Here is a 15,602-nt window from a genome sequence, read left to right on the forward strand (position 1 = left end):
CACTCACTAAAGCCACCCCAGCTGTACCTCCTCCCTTCGCCGGTGGAGGGTCAAGGCCGCAGTGGGAGGGCTTCCCTGGTTCTGGGGAACCACTAAGGCCCCTTCCCTGCCACTCCCTGAAGGAGAGAGTCCCCCAGGACTAGAGCAACGAGCCCTCCCACCGGCAGCTGCGGCAGCCTCCGGCTGAGGTCAGGCTCCACCTCCTTTCTCCACTGGGAGAGCGCGGAGGGTTGTTTGTTGTTGGGGTGTGAGAGGGAGAAGGTTCGAGATCACCTGGCGGGGTGGGCACGGCTCAGGGAGTGGGAGCTGGGCCGGGTGGGCTGGTTTCGGCCGGAGCCTGGAGCGGAGAGCGCAGTACTAACCCCACCCCCGAGGTTCTGGAAAAGCAGCCCGATCCGCCGCTTTAGTTCTGCCCTCCAGACTTCGCACTCGCCGGCGCCCCCGCCCCACTCTCCATCTTTTGCGGGGTGACAAGAGTGCCCCAGGCTGAGGGCTCGCCCTAGGGTTCCCACTACGAACCAGACTTCCTACTTTCAAGAAGCTTCCAGTCGGGGGCTAGAATGGGTTGTGGGTAAAGGGACAAGGAGACAGAAAATGTATGATCACTTTGTGACAGCACCGCGTAATGGCTGCTGGGGAGGGGAATAAGGCTGCCAGAGTTTGCCCGGGTGTGGGGCTGGGGTTAGGTGCGAGCGTTCAGAGACCTGTCAAGTGGTGGTCAGACTTTCTGAGGGAGCAGGCATTCTTCTTCAGGCAGACCTTCAGATAGGGGAAAGATGGGACACCTCCTGTAGGGATACCGGCTTTAGCAAAGGCACAGAGCTTTGAATCGGTTAGATGTTGAAGTAGGATTTGAGGCTGGAGCTGTAACCCTGAGGTAGGGCATTTGGGGAGGATTTTAAGAGAAGGAAATTCTTGGTCTGAAATCCTCAAGGACTGATTGGGGGAGCGGCGGGATGTGCGTTCGTGCAGGAGAGGAGGGATGTTGCACCTCAGTTTTCCTCCCAGCTCAGTCCACGATGTTCAACCTTAGATCTCACCCTTCCACTCAGGAGGGAATCGAGCGGAAAGGGATCATCCTGGGGTAAAGAATCCTCTCAGCGCTGCCGCCACTCTAGCAGCTCCTGCTCTCCACCAAGCAGGGATTCTATCTTCTTCTCCCCACCCCCACTGGGGAAGGGATGAGAAGGGTCCAAAGTCTACAACTTTAGCTTTCCCAGCTGAAGGCAGCCCTGCCTACCCCAAACCTATGTTTCCTAGAGCAGCCACAAGAAAGATGCCCGCAAATGTGAGGACAAGCTTCATCCTGCATGTGCTTTTTCTCCACTTGACTTAAGGCTAAAACTCCCAGGCAGTGGACACTGCTGATGAAAAACCATACAGAAATGCTTGCAAATGACTAAAGAAGTTGTTTTTGTTGTTCTCACCTAATCCCAGCTGTCATGCACAATTACTGTCCTGTTTCACAGATTGAGAAATTGAGGCTCAGAGTAATTAACACCTATCCCTAGTGATCCAGGGGGATTTATACCCCAACCTGCTTGACTCCCAGATCAGGACTCAGCCTCCAAATAGAATCATGTCACTCACCCCAGCAGGCAGAACTGCCTTCTTTAAGCTGGGAGGGCCATGCACTGCTTCACCCTCAGTCTGGAGTTGCCAGATCCAATGGGACAGGATGTCAGGGCATCCGTGAAGCTTCATTCTATATTGCCCTGCCTTTCCAGTGGGTCTTTTCCCACAACACATGGAAGCAATTTTTCTGAGGCTTTTCTTTGGGGTCTCCTTCATAGGTCATGCCTATTCATTTTTGTTCCCAGAACTCCCAGGACTCTATGCCTCTGGAACCATCATCCTCAGAATCAAACCTAACTTTCTGAAAAAACTCCTGAGGCTCACCCTGAGCTCATGTTGCCCTGAGCTCTTGGGGCTCCACACTGTCTTCTGCTCCTGCCTTCCTGGTCATCTGCTGCTTTGCCTAGATCTCTCTAATGTGACTATAAACCCCTGGAGCTCAGGACTATGGCTCTATATCCTCTTTGTGGTTTCCTGTAGACTACCACAGTCCTGGCTCCAAGGAAGGATGACATTTCAGATCCTTAGATACTATTTCTATCAGAAGCCCTCCATGTTTTCTTCCACAGACTCACCTGGGGATCCCTGAATGGCAGCCTCTGAGCTCAACTCAGCAGGCAAATAAGTTCTATTTGGCCCTCATAAGACTTAAAAAAAGAAAGAAAGAAGAAAGGAAGGAAGGAAGGAAGGAAAGAAGGAAGGAAGGAAGGAGGGAAGGAAGAAAGAAAGGCTAAGCTTAGGAGCCAATGCTGAAATTTTGGGAGATTTTATATGAAAATTCAGAGATCCAGTTTCTCTTGAGAAATCATAGGATCTGCTACCTTTGGCCCACATTTTCACTTGCAGCCATAGGCTGGTGCCAAGGAGGAAATGCTATCTTTATGGGATAGGCATGCTCTAGTTTGCCATGGTCCCACCTTCCCCACTTGGGGCACTTATGAGAACTTCCTGAGCCCTGAAGTTTTTCAAGCTTATGATCCTCATCCTGCATTGTGGCCACAGAGTCATGGATGACTATCATGGTTTAGGCATTTGAAGTATCTACCTCCCTTGGTTCTACTTGGAGAGCCTTGTGCTTTTTCATGCCCATCTCTAATAGTACCTTCATTATCACCCCAGGAGCATGTGTTTGCTCCCTCCAAGACCCAGGCAGGAGATGAAAAGGGAAATTAAACATAATCAGGGTTTGTGAGTGCTTCTGGGTGACTTGGAAAATAGTAGGTGCCTAATAATATTTGGTGAACTGAATAGTAAGTGATTGGTAAATAGCAACACAATGAATAAAATTCATGGAGGGGGAGGGCTATTCCAAGAAACATTAAATGTCTGTGATGATCTAGGTATGTGTTGCTTGGGATCTCAGCCTCCTCAGGGTCTGCTCCTTCACTGTTGTCAGGACACCTGTCTGCTCAGGTATCACAGTGGAGTAGATAAAGTGGGACTTCCTCCGGGCCAGAAACTGTCAATGGAAGCCCTGGGTGCACCACCTGTGGTCCTGTGAGTCCAGTCCTAGGATGATTAGATGCGGTGGCACATGCCTATAATCACAGTGGCTCCTGAGGCTGAGGTAGGAGGACTGCATGTTCAAAGTCAGCCTCAACAGTTTAGCAAAATGCTAAGCAACTCAGTGAGACCTTGTCCCTAATAAAATATAAAATAGGGCTAGGGATGTGGCTCACTGGCCGAGTGCTCCTGAGTTCAATCCCTGATACCCCTGCCCCACAAAATAAATAAATATAGCACATAACCAATAAATAAATAAATAGGGCTGGGGATGTGGCTCAGTAGCCAGTAGGCGAGTGCCCCTGAGTTCAATCCCAGAAGAAAGAAAGAAAGAAAGAAAGAAAGAAAGAAAGAAAGAAAGAAAGAAAGAAAGAAGGAAGGAAGGAAGGAAGGAAGGAAGGAAGGAAGGAAGGGAAGAAAGAAAGAAAATGTATATCTGGAACAGGCTTGAGAGCCTCCAAAACCAGGAATCCTCCAGAAGGCATAGACAAGCACTGAATAGGTTTCATATCCTCAACAATCCTGGTAGGCAAGTATTATTCTCAAATTAACGAATGAGTGTGGAAACTGAAACCTAGAGAGTCTAAGTAACTACTCAAGATCACACGGGTTGGAGTGGCTCTGGAATTTTTGCTTTTTGTGATATGGCATTTAATACAAAGGTTAAGCAGAGGTCTAACCCTTTGTAGGTCTAAAACTTCTATTCTTTCTACATTTCATACAGTGTGGTGGTTAAGAATGCAAGCTCTAAAACCAGACTTTCTGAATGGGAGTCCTGGCTCTTCAGCTTCTTAAAACATTAAAGTTACTTAGAACAGTGCCTGATCCAAGTGCCAAGTGCTCCTGAGGCATTAGCAATTATAAATCTACTTTGTCATGCCCCAATCTAGACATGCCTGAAGCCTGTCTTGCTTTCATAGAATCTATTCCTGAGACCTTGTTTGCATTCCCTTTCTCCCATGGATTCTGAACTACATGGTATCAACATGTCCTATTTTGGCTTTAGTCAGGCTGAATTACTTCCTTTGCTGGGTCTGGGAAAGATGCTAGCCCCCCTCTCTTCTCCACCCTCCAACACCAGGGCTATCTCTCTGGCCTCGGACATCTTCCTCTACATTTGAGAAGATTTTTGGTGGTATCCCTTATCACATTCCCCAAAGCAAAGTGGCTCTATCTTCTACAGATGTCCTGACATAGCTAGTAACCTCCCTAGTTCTTCAAAACCCAGGGAAGGAGAGTTACCTATGGCTTTTTTGCCATCTTCCCTCAACTTCAATGAAACTACAGCAAGTGCCAGGACCAGCCCTTTCCAGTGGAGACACTTCAGTCTGTGTCATAAGTATGGTGCTAATCAACCTTGGTGCCAATCCTGCTCAGCACTATTTATGCACAAAGGAAACCTGGGAGGCCATGCAGACAGCACTGTTTCTGACTTTAGGAAGCTCCACTCCCTCCAGCAGAAAAGAAACTTCTAGAAACTCAAGAACTCGTTAAAAAGCATATGTTCCAGACAAGACTGGGCCAAACAATAAATAGATGAACAAGTAACATGAGACTTGAACATGAGATTTGACAAACTTTCTTCCTGATTTGTGAATATTATTTTACTTTTTAAAAACTTACAAAAGCATTTGTGAAAATCCAAGTTATATTTATATAGGCAACAACTCTTCTGTTCTTCTTTTTTTAATTTTTTTTATTTTTGGTTCTAAGGATTGAACCCATGTTCTCAAGCAAGGTAGATTAAGGCTTTACCAATACATTGAGCTATATTTCTTGTCTCACCTTCTCTTCCTCTCCTTCTCCTCCCCCTTCTCCCCTTCTCCCCTTCTACTTCTCCTTCTCCTTTTTTGGTATAGAAGATGGAACCCAGAGGCACTTAACCACTGAGTCACATCCCCAGCTTTTAAAAAATATTTTATTTAGAGACAGGGTCTCACTAAGTCTTGCTAAACTGCTCAGGCTGGCTTTGAACTTCAGATCCTCCTGCCTCAGGCTCCCCAGCTGTTGGGATTATAGTTGTGTGCAATGGCACCTGGCTCCACCTCTTCTTTATTAAAAAACATTGTGAGGAAGCTAGAAGTTCTTTGTTATTTATCTATATCAAGGTATTCTGTAGTGACAGGAAACATCTCTGGATCCGTGAGGGAAGCGCTGTGTTAGGGTCTTTATACACTCTTTTGAAATCCTCAACCAGTTTTATGAAGTACATAATTATTTTTCCTATTTTACTGATGAGGAAACTGAGTCATAAAGGGGTTTGCAACTTGCCCAAAGTCACACAGCTAATAAGTAGTGGAGCCAAAGTTTAAACCCAAGCTTCTCATTTTAAATTATTCCTCCATCATTTGTTCCTAAATTTTAGCTTCCCCAAACAATTCTCTATTCTTATCTTTTTCAAATGTACGTTAGCAACTCATTTGAGTTTCACATATGAAGTTTCTGTGAGCAATATTCATCTTACTATCAGATTGGGGGCACAATGTTACAAGTGAATTATCATATTTCTTTATCAAAAAATATTCCTTGGGCAGTGCCCCATCAAAAGTAAGTACCCTTTCCTTACCCTCTGCACTTTTTGACACTGACTCTTTCAGGAGCATCAGATATGCTTCAACCAACTTCCAACTGCAGGCACACTGGTACACTCTTGCTGGTTTCTGTTTTCTTTCTTTCTTTTTTTTTTTAATGTGCTGCGGGGGGGTGGGGGATTGAATCCAGGGCCTTGTGCATGACTCCTGTTGTTTTGATTTGGAGGAAGGCACCATATCTCACCCAGCTTTTTTTTTTTTTTTAATTTTGAAAAACAGTCTTTTTTTTTTTTTTTTTTTTTTAGAGAGAGAGAGAGAGAGAGAGAGAGAGATATTTTTTAATATTTATTTTTCAGGTTTCATTGGACCCAACATCTTTTATGTGGTGCTGAAGATGGAACTCAGCGCCCCGCGCATGCCAGGCGAGCGAGTTACAGCTTGAGCCACATCCCCAGCCCAATAATTTTGAAAAACATAGTCTTATTGAGCCAGTTGCACATGCCTCCCCTCCCATATTGATGTGCATCAAGCCACAAGACAGTTTGCCCATGTCCTGAACATGGAAAAAATGGTTAACATGAATTTTTCTCATTCGCTGACGCCAGTGATCACCATGCACTTAATGCATGGTTAATTAAACATCTATTTTGTGCCAGATACTGTGCTGAGGGCTTGAAATCTATTTCCCGCTCTCGTAGAATTTAGTCTTATGTTCACACAATTCAGTGTAACATTGCATCTGGGGTCAACGCTTTGCCCAAACCATACCTCAGTCTCTGAGAGAGAATGAGGACTTGTTGATTGAGTCTCACCCAGATTTGAAAGTAAAAAACCTTCCAGTTATCCTTGGCTCCTCCTTCTCTTCCCCAGCTGATTCTCATATCTATACCCCATGAGTCAGTTGTGCCTCCTTCCCTCCACTCTGGTGACTAACCCACAGCCCTGGCCTCCATTCCCTCTGTCTTAGTTAAGAGGAATCTTAATCAGCAGGATCTTCCAAAATAGACCCCATCATCTCATTCCTCTGCTTAAACCCTTCAGTGGTTCCAGTTCATTCTCAGGATAATAGGATAACAGATCCAAATCTCTGGAGCTGATCCCATGGTTCCCCAGCAGGACACTGTCTGATCTCATCCCCGGGTTCAGCCACACTCCTAAATCTATGATGCTCCCTCCCCACAAACCATACTAGCCCTGGCTTCTGGGTGCCACCTGTTTCCTCACCTAAGCGAGGGTGAGGATTTTGTCTGCTATTTTTCCTCAGCCTGTAGGGCACCTGAGCACGATGGGTAACTAGTAAGTTACTCAGTGGTAAATAACTAGCAGAAAAAAAACCAAGCTTCTGCCTGTGCAGTGAGACCGCTCAGCTAGGAGGCCACAACACCTAACTTTTGTATTAGCTTAGTAACTACCTTGTACAGCCACACTGTGTGTCAGGTCCTGCCCACTGTCCTTCGACTCACTCCTCTTAAACCAGTTTGCCTGTTTTCAGCAGAAATTATTTTAGCCTCTGCATCTCCAGCATTGGTACTTTTTCTGATTCGTGCATATAAAGTTTACTGACTTGTTTTACTTGGTGACTGGATTACAATGTTATGGGTTGGACAAGGTAGAGTCATTGAAAACTGAAGGCATAAAAGTTATGGTTTTGGGGGCTGGGATTTAGCTCAATGGTAGAACATGTGCTTAGCATGCTTGAGGCCCTGGGGTTATAGATCTGATTCTTTCAGTCCAGATAGCTTCCCTGAGTTAGGGGCTTTAGTTCCAGGACTCTATTCTTTTAGCTGCTATTGAAAAGATGGGAGAATTTAGTTCAAGGCAAAGCCTTGAGATTTCCCCAGCTTACCCGCCCCTCCCCCTTTCAAGGCTACCCTTGATGTTTCAGTTCAACCTGATTTCATTTAGATAAGCTCTGTGGAAGACCAGTAGGAAGAGAAGTGGTCCTCTCCCAGACCCCTAGGGCAGGCATTCATTATGCAAGAATTTATTGGGTAGGCACCTTTATTAGGCCAGGTGCCAGGTGCTGGGGATACAACAGTAAACAGGACATATAGGTGTTTGGAATAATGCTCATGCTGGTTTTGTTTTTCTTGCACTAGGATTAAACCCAGAGTGCTCAACCACTGAGCTATACCCCCAGCTTTTTTTCATTTTTTATTTTTGAGACAGGATCTTGCTAAGTTGCCCAGGCTGGCCTCAGCTTCCTAAATCTCCTGAGTTATAGGTATACACCATCATGCCAGGTTCATGTTGGGTCTTAAAGAATGAATAAAAAGGGCTGGAGTTGTAGCTCAGGGGTAGAATGCTCACCTGGCATGTGTGAGTCACTGGGTTCGATCCTCAGCACCACATAAAAATAAACAAGTACAATAAAAGTATTGTGTCCACCTATGACCCCCCAAAAAAATTTAAAAAAAGAATGAATAACAAGGGCTGGGGTTATAGCTTAGTGGTGGAGCGCTTGCCTCACACGTATGAGGCACTGGGTTTGATCCTCAGTACCGCATAAAAATAAAGAAATAAAATAAAGGCATTGTGTTCATCTACAACTAAAAATATTTTTTTAAAAATGGAGAACAAACTGGGTATCTGTGATGATCGCCTTTAATCCCAGCAACTCAGGAGGCTGAGGCAGAAGGATTCAAAGTTCAAAACCAGCCTCAGCAATTTAGTGAGAGACCCTGTCTCAAAATAAAAAATTAAAATGCTGGGATATAGCTCTCAGTGGTAAAGTGTTTGCTTTGCATGTACCAAGGTTCCGGATTCAATTCCCAGTACTGCAAAGAATAAAATGAAATAGATTGGGGTGGTTGAAATGATCTGTTTTTTTTTTTTTTTTTTTTTTTTTTATATCTTTCTCTCCTTAACTTCTAAGCTCTGTTGACCCTATAACTGTTACTTGTCTTTGAGTCCCTGGCACATAGTGGCCACTCAGCAAATGCCAGTTGTTCTTAATTGGGCAGAGGATTGGTGGAGGTTGGGACAGATCACTCAAGTGGGCTGAATCTGCGTGTGTGTGGGAGGGCAGGGTGTCTGAGGCAAGAGACTGTCCAAGTAGGTGCTTCTACTGGCATCTGGATGGGATGGGGTAGGGGCACAGGGAGCACAGCAGATTTTCTGAGGTTCAGTGAAATGAACTGGGTGGCTGTTCCTGGTGAGAGAGGGCTTCCTGTTGGGCCTTGGGGGAAGCTTAAGATGACTGAGCCCACCAGAGTAACCACTGGGGTTCTAGCCTTGGGGAAGAAGGGAATGTGGAAGTTTTCTTGAGAATGCAGAGCATGGGATAGGGAAGGGGAAAGCTGTAAGGGAAATGCTATTGGGATTTATATAATGGTAACTCTCAGGGCAACTATAGATGTCCCAGGCAGGGCTGAAGAACCTGTGTTCTTTTTTTGGGGGGGCGGACAGGGGCGGGTACCAGGGATTGAACTCAGGAGCACGCAACCACTGAATCACACCCCCAGCTTAATTTTTGTATTTTATTTAGAGACAGGGACTCACTGAGTTTCTTAGTGCCTCACTGTTGCTGAGGCTGGCTTTGAACTCCTGGTCCTTCTATCTCAGCCTCCTGAGCCTCTGGGATCATAGGTGTGTGCCACTGTGCCTGGCCAAGCTCCACACTCTTGAGGCATGTCCAAGACTCTTGCTGCACACCCATGGCCTCTCCCCAGACTTGGGAGTCCAGAACAGGAGGATCCAGAGTCCTTGGAGGCATGGGTGACCAGGTGGGGGAAAGCAGAAAAACCTGAAGATCTCTAATAATCTTCAGGTCAGTGATTGGGCCAAAGGGATGATGGGCAGAGTTCCAGCATCTGCACATCTTGGTCATAGCAGAAGGCCAAGGAGGGCCTCACTCACTTTCTAGTGAAGACTTTACTGTCTTTCTCTGGAACCAGGCAGCCCTCCTTGAGGAGCTGGAGACCAAAGGCCAGCCTGCTTACCATTCTTGTCCAGCTTAAAAGGGCCACAGGATATATTCTGCCCAGGGACATTTGGGAGGTGAAGGATGCTAAGAGAAGCTGGGTCTGATTGTCTATGGGATTCTTGAAATATGACAGATTAAGGTCTTGGAAATAGTCTTAGAATTGGGGAGCAGATCCCAGCTTTCCCAAACAGATGCAGCTATATATGCAGCCATATAAAATTGACTTACGTCCAGTCTTTTTTTTTTTTTAATTTTAAGTTGTTGATGGACCTTTATTTTTTAATTTATTTTTATGTGGTGCTGAGAATCGAACCCAGTGCCTCATGCATGCCAGACAAATGCTCTACCACTGAGCCACAACCCCAGCCCCATATGTCCAGTCTTAATTAGCAACCTTGCAACAGTCCCGACTCCTACCCTTCTACTCTGGGCCAGGGATGGGAGGAGTCTGGAAAGAAAAGAGGGGCTGGGCAGGCTACAGGCTGATTCTGAAAGACATCAAGTCTCCCTCACTACCCTCTTCTTGGTTTAGAGTCCTCCTTCCCCTTCTTTTAAACCTTAATTATCTTATAGAATATTTCATTAAATAATTTTAATTCAACAACTGAAGGAACCTACTGTATACCCAATCCTGCCTAACCTGGCAGCATCAGCCCAGGATCCAAATTGAATTATGAGATTTTGCTATCCCATTTTTGGAAACAAAATAAGCACTTGGGGCCAGGAGAGGTAGCCAGGTTATCCTGAAAACCCAGAGCTTTACAGAGATTGCCTCTTGGGAGCCCAGACAGATGCACTAGGTGACTCTCCAGGCAGGTCAGGCAGGTACCCCCCTGTCCTGGGCTTATCTCCCACTGGCAGCTGAGCGTCATGCTCCTTGCCTCTGCTCCTGCAGCGTGTCTGACAGCTTCTCTCAGTATGTGCAGTGGTAAATGCATGTCCATGTGTGTGCTCACCCGTGGCTGCTCCTGGACAGGCACAAGACACAAAGTATGCTTGGATGGATCTGCAGTTGTGTCCATCACTGTTGGCACCGGTGTAGACTTCATCTTGTCTTTTTTCTTCCAATCCTCCCTCTACTGCTGGCAAAGGGCAGTCCTCCATACTTCTTCCACTGATGTATAGTCCACTTTCCAGGAGGGAGCTAACTATGGCCTGTGCTAAGATATCCCTTAGCCCAGAATAGATTTCTTCTTTTCAAGAAAATTCTCATATGTCCATCCTGTCTTTACTCTCCCCCATGTCTTCCAGGGCAAAGCTGAAGTGTCAGGCTGACTGGCAGAATATGTGGAAACATAACTGTCCCTCTCTGGGGTTGGTCTGAGCTAACTATTCACTGTCCCCCAGCCCTTAGCCCAGTGTCTGGCTCTTAGTTACTTGTTTATAAAGGTTTATTGAAGGTGTGGCAAGGCTTGACCAGGGAAGCAGTGATGTACACTCATAAACTCAAGGGGTCGACCTTGGGGACCTTTGCCCTGAGAGTCATTTCTGGTGGCATCATTCTAAAAAAATAGACACGTCACTACTCTGGGAAACAGTTTTGAATTTCCTCCTTAAGTTAGTCAGGTACATACCCTACAACAGAGAAATCCCAATCCTTGGAATGTATCTAGAGAAATTTTTGCACACATGTACCAGAGGGTACCTGTAGGAGCATTCAAGGGTAGCCCCAAACTGGAAACCAGTCAAATGTTCATCAGTAGTAGAATAAAAATTAAATTGTAGTATTTCCATATAACAGAGAACTATACAAGTAAAAATTGAACAAATTGTAGTTATCTCGTTAACTGGAATGCATTTCTTAAAAACTATACAACGATGAACCAAAGAAGCTAGACACATATAGCAAGCAAGAATATATATAGTATGAGTCCAACTGTAGAATATTTAAAAACAGGCAACTTAAACAATATTGTTTAGGGACACATAGAAAGGTAGGAAGCCATAAAGAAAAGTAAGGGGATATGCCAGGTGCAGTGGCACACCTATTGTCCCAGCTACTTGGGAGGCTAGGCAGAGAAATCACTTGAGTCCAGGAGTTCAAGACCAGCCTGAGTAACATATTGAGACCCTGTCTCAAACAAACAACAACAAAAAATTGGGAGCTGGGAGTGTAACTCAGTGGTAGAGTGCTTGCCTAGCATGTATAAGGCCTTGGGTTCTATCCCCAGTGCCAAAAAAAAAAAAAAAAAAAAGGGAGGGCACATGATACATGGACTTCAAAGATACTTGGAATGTTTTTTCTTTATTGGCCTGGGTACTGGTACTTTATATTTTACCCTGCCTATATGCATGTTACATACTCTTCCATATATACTATACATTTTACACAATAGCCCTCCTCTGCCCCCCTTTTCCATTCAGCCCCCATTCTGTCCCCAGCTGGCAGAGGAGTCAGAGTACCTTATAACAGCTCCTTTCTTTAGTTTCTGAGTGGGTCAGAGGATATGGGGGGTGAGGGCCTCTCTTCTGCAGCTGGGCCCTAACTACTCCAGGGTGGGAAGGCCTGAGGAGAGCACCGCCAGGCAAAGCCGGCTGGCCCTGCTGTTTGTGCCAACTCTGGGATTAGGCCAGGGCTCTGGCCCACCTGTTGTTTCACTCATTCAGCATGAACATAGCAACTGAGTACTCACTGAAAGCACTGGGTGCTGTTGAAGGATTCGGAGAAGTGGGAGATGGTCTTTGACCTCAAAAATCCTAAATACACTAGAGGTGACCACACACCCAAGTAACTATGGTACCAGAAAAATGTGAGCTAATTGTTACTTGACTACCTATCTACTCTTTCAATAAACATTTGAGCATCTATTATAAGCCAAGAACTGTACTGGATGGTGAAATTAGACCCGTTCCCCAAGTTCATACTCTAATGCAGGGGAAACAGACACACATAAAATAAGTACAACTGCATGGCAAGCTCAATGATGCAGATATGCTGAGCGGGATGGGTGAGATGGGGACAGGACTGGGGAAAGGCTGGGGAACAGAGGTCTTCCTGGAGGAGGCAGGCCCTGGATTGAGGCTTTAGGGACAAGGAAGCAAGAGCATAGGAAAGAGCAGAAAGGATTTCTTGGCAGAAGGATCAGTTAGGGCACAAGCTAAGAAAATATGGCAAGGAGAACTTTCAACAAGAACACAGGCACTCAGTAGGGAGGGAGGGAAGTTAACAGGAGGGGGAGGTCAGAGCCATATTTGCCTTGCAAAACCTTAGGTTTGTTTTTTTTTTTTTTTTTTTTTTAAAGAGACTGGGTCTTGCTGTATTGCCCAAGCTGGCCTTGAACTCTTGGTCTCAAGCAATTCTCCCCCCTCAATTTCTTGAGTACCTAGGATTACAGGCATGTGTCACTATGCCCAGCTTAAAATCTTAGCTCTTAAAGGTACTGGGAGCTGCTGAAGGATATATGGGTGAGCTTGATAGACCCCACTGGCTCAGTATAGAACTAGATTGAGATTGAGGGTGTAGACTAGAAGTAGGCAGGCAAGTTGGCAGATTGTTGTGGATCCAAGCAAATTTAAGAGATATCAGGCTAGCTTCTGTCAGCAGAGGAGAGAGATGAATGCAGGAGAGGCCAAATTTCAAAATGGCTTCTTGATAGAATAACCAGGTGGAGCATGGAAGGTGAAAGGCCTCACCTTGCACTAGTGTGGCTCTGGGGTCTTGGCAGGAGCAGGGGCCAGCCAAGAATATGGACAGGGCTCTGTACCACCTGATCCCAGGGCTTCCAAATGCTTGCCAGTCAACAGGGCTGGTCCCCGGAAGTGGGGGTGGTGGTGGTAGAAGAGCATATAGTGAGAGTGTCAAAAATCAAATGTGAGAATAAAGAACTATCCTTACAAGTATATCCAATCAATCAATCAATCAATAAGCCTATCACTTAGAATTACCAAAAGAAACCCCCTAAAGACTCAAAGTGATTTTGTCCTAGGAATGGGAATGGGGGTGTAGGGAGAGAAAGGAGACAATCTTTAAAAAAAAATCCTTTTCAGACTACAATATTTTGAAACCATACACAGAAAGCACATACGAAAATTTAATACAACCCTGGCCTTTGTTCTGAGTTTATGTTCTTTCTACTTTTTGTTACATGTGGCCCTTCTTGTATAAAATGGTGCTAGAGGACAGCCACTTATCTCCCCTTTAATGTCTTCGTTTAATAAAATAAAATATCCTTGATCCCTGAGTCGTGTAATTTCTGACTGGAATCCGTGCATCCAAGGCACTCTAGTGAAGGGCGGAGTGCCGCGGGCCCTGGGCAACTGCGACTCCGCGTGCAGCCGGCAGGGGTCAGGCGAGCTCTACACTGCATCCGAGCTGGTCCGACGAGCCAGTGCAGCGCTTGGTGGCGCCCGGTGCCTCGGCGGAGGGGCACACAGGGAAGATCCTGGACCTGACCTAGGTTGAGTTGAGTTCAACAACTGCTACTGGAATCCTGTATTTCAGCTTCCACCAGGCAAGCCCTGCGTCGGCGAAGGACACCTCCGCTTTACACCAGCTCTGGCTCCACTCAGCGTCTCTAGCGTCTGGGCGTGGCCGGCTCCCCAGCACCCCTCGGTTCTACCACCCCCAGGCGACTCACCTTGCTGGCCTTTTGCTAGGGTGGCTGTGCAACCTTGTCTTCCGCACCCATGGAAACCGATATGTGAAACGAAATTGAGAGTTACATACATAAGGGTAATTATCCTTAGATTATGGGGCTAAGGATTAGGGCTCAGTTCTCTAGGGAAGCACCCCCAATCCTGATGAGTTGCTATAAAAGTTTGCTACTTCCCAGAGAAGTGACTAGGTCTGGGGAGAGATGCAGGGGGGCTGTTAGTTTACAGGTTGCCAAATTCTGATATGGGTGTGCCCAGATCACACTTAAACGTTCTGTTACCTTCTGTTAACCTCCCACAGGACAGGCAATGTGGAGGAGGTGCTGCGCTGATAGTGTGGTGGCCTAAAACTGGAATCCACTTGGAGGCAGCCTCAGGAAGGAAAGGTGCCTGTTAACCGATGAGATAGAGCTGCGCAGTTTGTGAAGAGAACCTGAAAGTCCCACCAGAACCAAAGTGCTCGCTGATCTATTTTTGTATCAGGCTATGCTTTTTTTTTTTTTTTTAAACATTCCTCATTTCGCATAAAGGATCAGGAGAACAATTGCATTCTTTCTGTCTTGGTTTTCTGATGCTATAACTGAATGCCACTGATGGGGTAATTTAGAGAGCTTTATCTAGCTCACTGTTCTGGAGGCCAGAAGTCCAAGAGCATGGCACTGACATCTGGTGAGGGCCTTCTTGCTGCATTGAAACATGGTGGAGGTTCTCACATGACACATCAAGTATGCTAGTATGGGGCTCCCTCTTATAAGGCCTCTAATGCCAATGAGGGTCCCACCTCTAGATACAATTGACATGTGTCTTTGGGATTAAGGTTCTAATTTGGGGGACTCACTCAATTTGGCAGGGCTCTACCCAACACTGACTGGAATACACATGACATTCTGCTATTTTGATTGTCTTCAGGCTTGTTATTATAGCTACCTGTTTTTATATGACCATTAACCATTTTAGCTAAATTCATCAATACAGGACACAGAAGTTAAGGGACAGCCACAAGCCCTGGATTTTCCCCTCAAGATAAGATTAGACTGGGGTTGCTAGACCCACTCTCAAGCCCCAGGCTGGAAGCAGCACTTTTCTGGAGGTTAGAACCAAATACCAGGGACAGGTGCTGCCAGGCTGGGGGCCAAGAAAATCAGTTCCTCTTTTGGGAACTTAGAGGGGGTAGAATAACATAGACCTATTCCTCTCAGACCAGGTTCCATCCAGGATGCTGAGTAGTGTAGTAGGGCCCCAGGCTGGAATTCTCAGAACACTCCCATTGTTGCTGCTGGCAATCTGGATCTTAGCTCTAGTTCTGACCTTGAAAAAGTTAAATTATCTTGATCTTAAAAACAAAACAAACAAACAAACCCCAATACAAAATACCTCAAGGATGATTTTCGGAAATTTATAAGGTACAGTTCCAAGATCCTACTACTCTGGGGTCCCTCCTTTCTTTAAAAAAAAAAAAAGTCACTGAAGTGTTG

The 15,602-nt window shown here is 45.8% G+C and overlaps 1 long non-coding RNA gene across 1 annotated transcript; it reads left to right on the plus strand.

Annotated features, from left to right (window-relative positions):
* Positions 1 to 52: 52 nt before the first annotated feature.
* Positions 53 to 14,671, plus strand: LOC144377762 (uncharacterized). Its single transcript, XR_013438831.1, has 2 exons — positions 53 to 188; positions 14,429 to 14,671. It is a non-coding gene; the product is annotated as an uncharacterized LOC144377762 (long non-coding RNA).
* Positions 14,672 to 15,602: the final 931 nt, after the last annotated feature.

This window comes from Ictidomys tridecemlineatus, chromosome 5, assembly GCF_052094955.1.
Source record: "Ictidomys tridecemlineatus isolate mIctTri1 chromosome 5, mIctTri1.hap1, whole genome shotgun sequence".
Lineage (NCBI taxonomy): Eukaryota > Metazoa > Chordata > Mammalia > Rodentia > Sciuridae > Ictidomys > Ictidomys tridecemlineatus.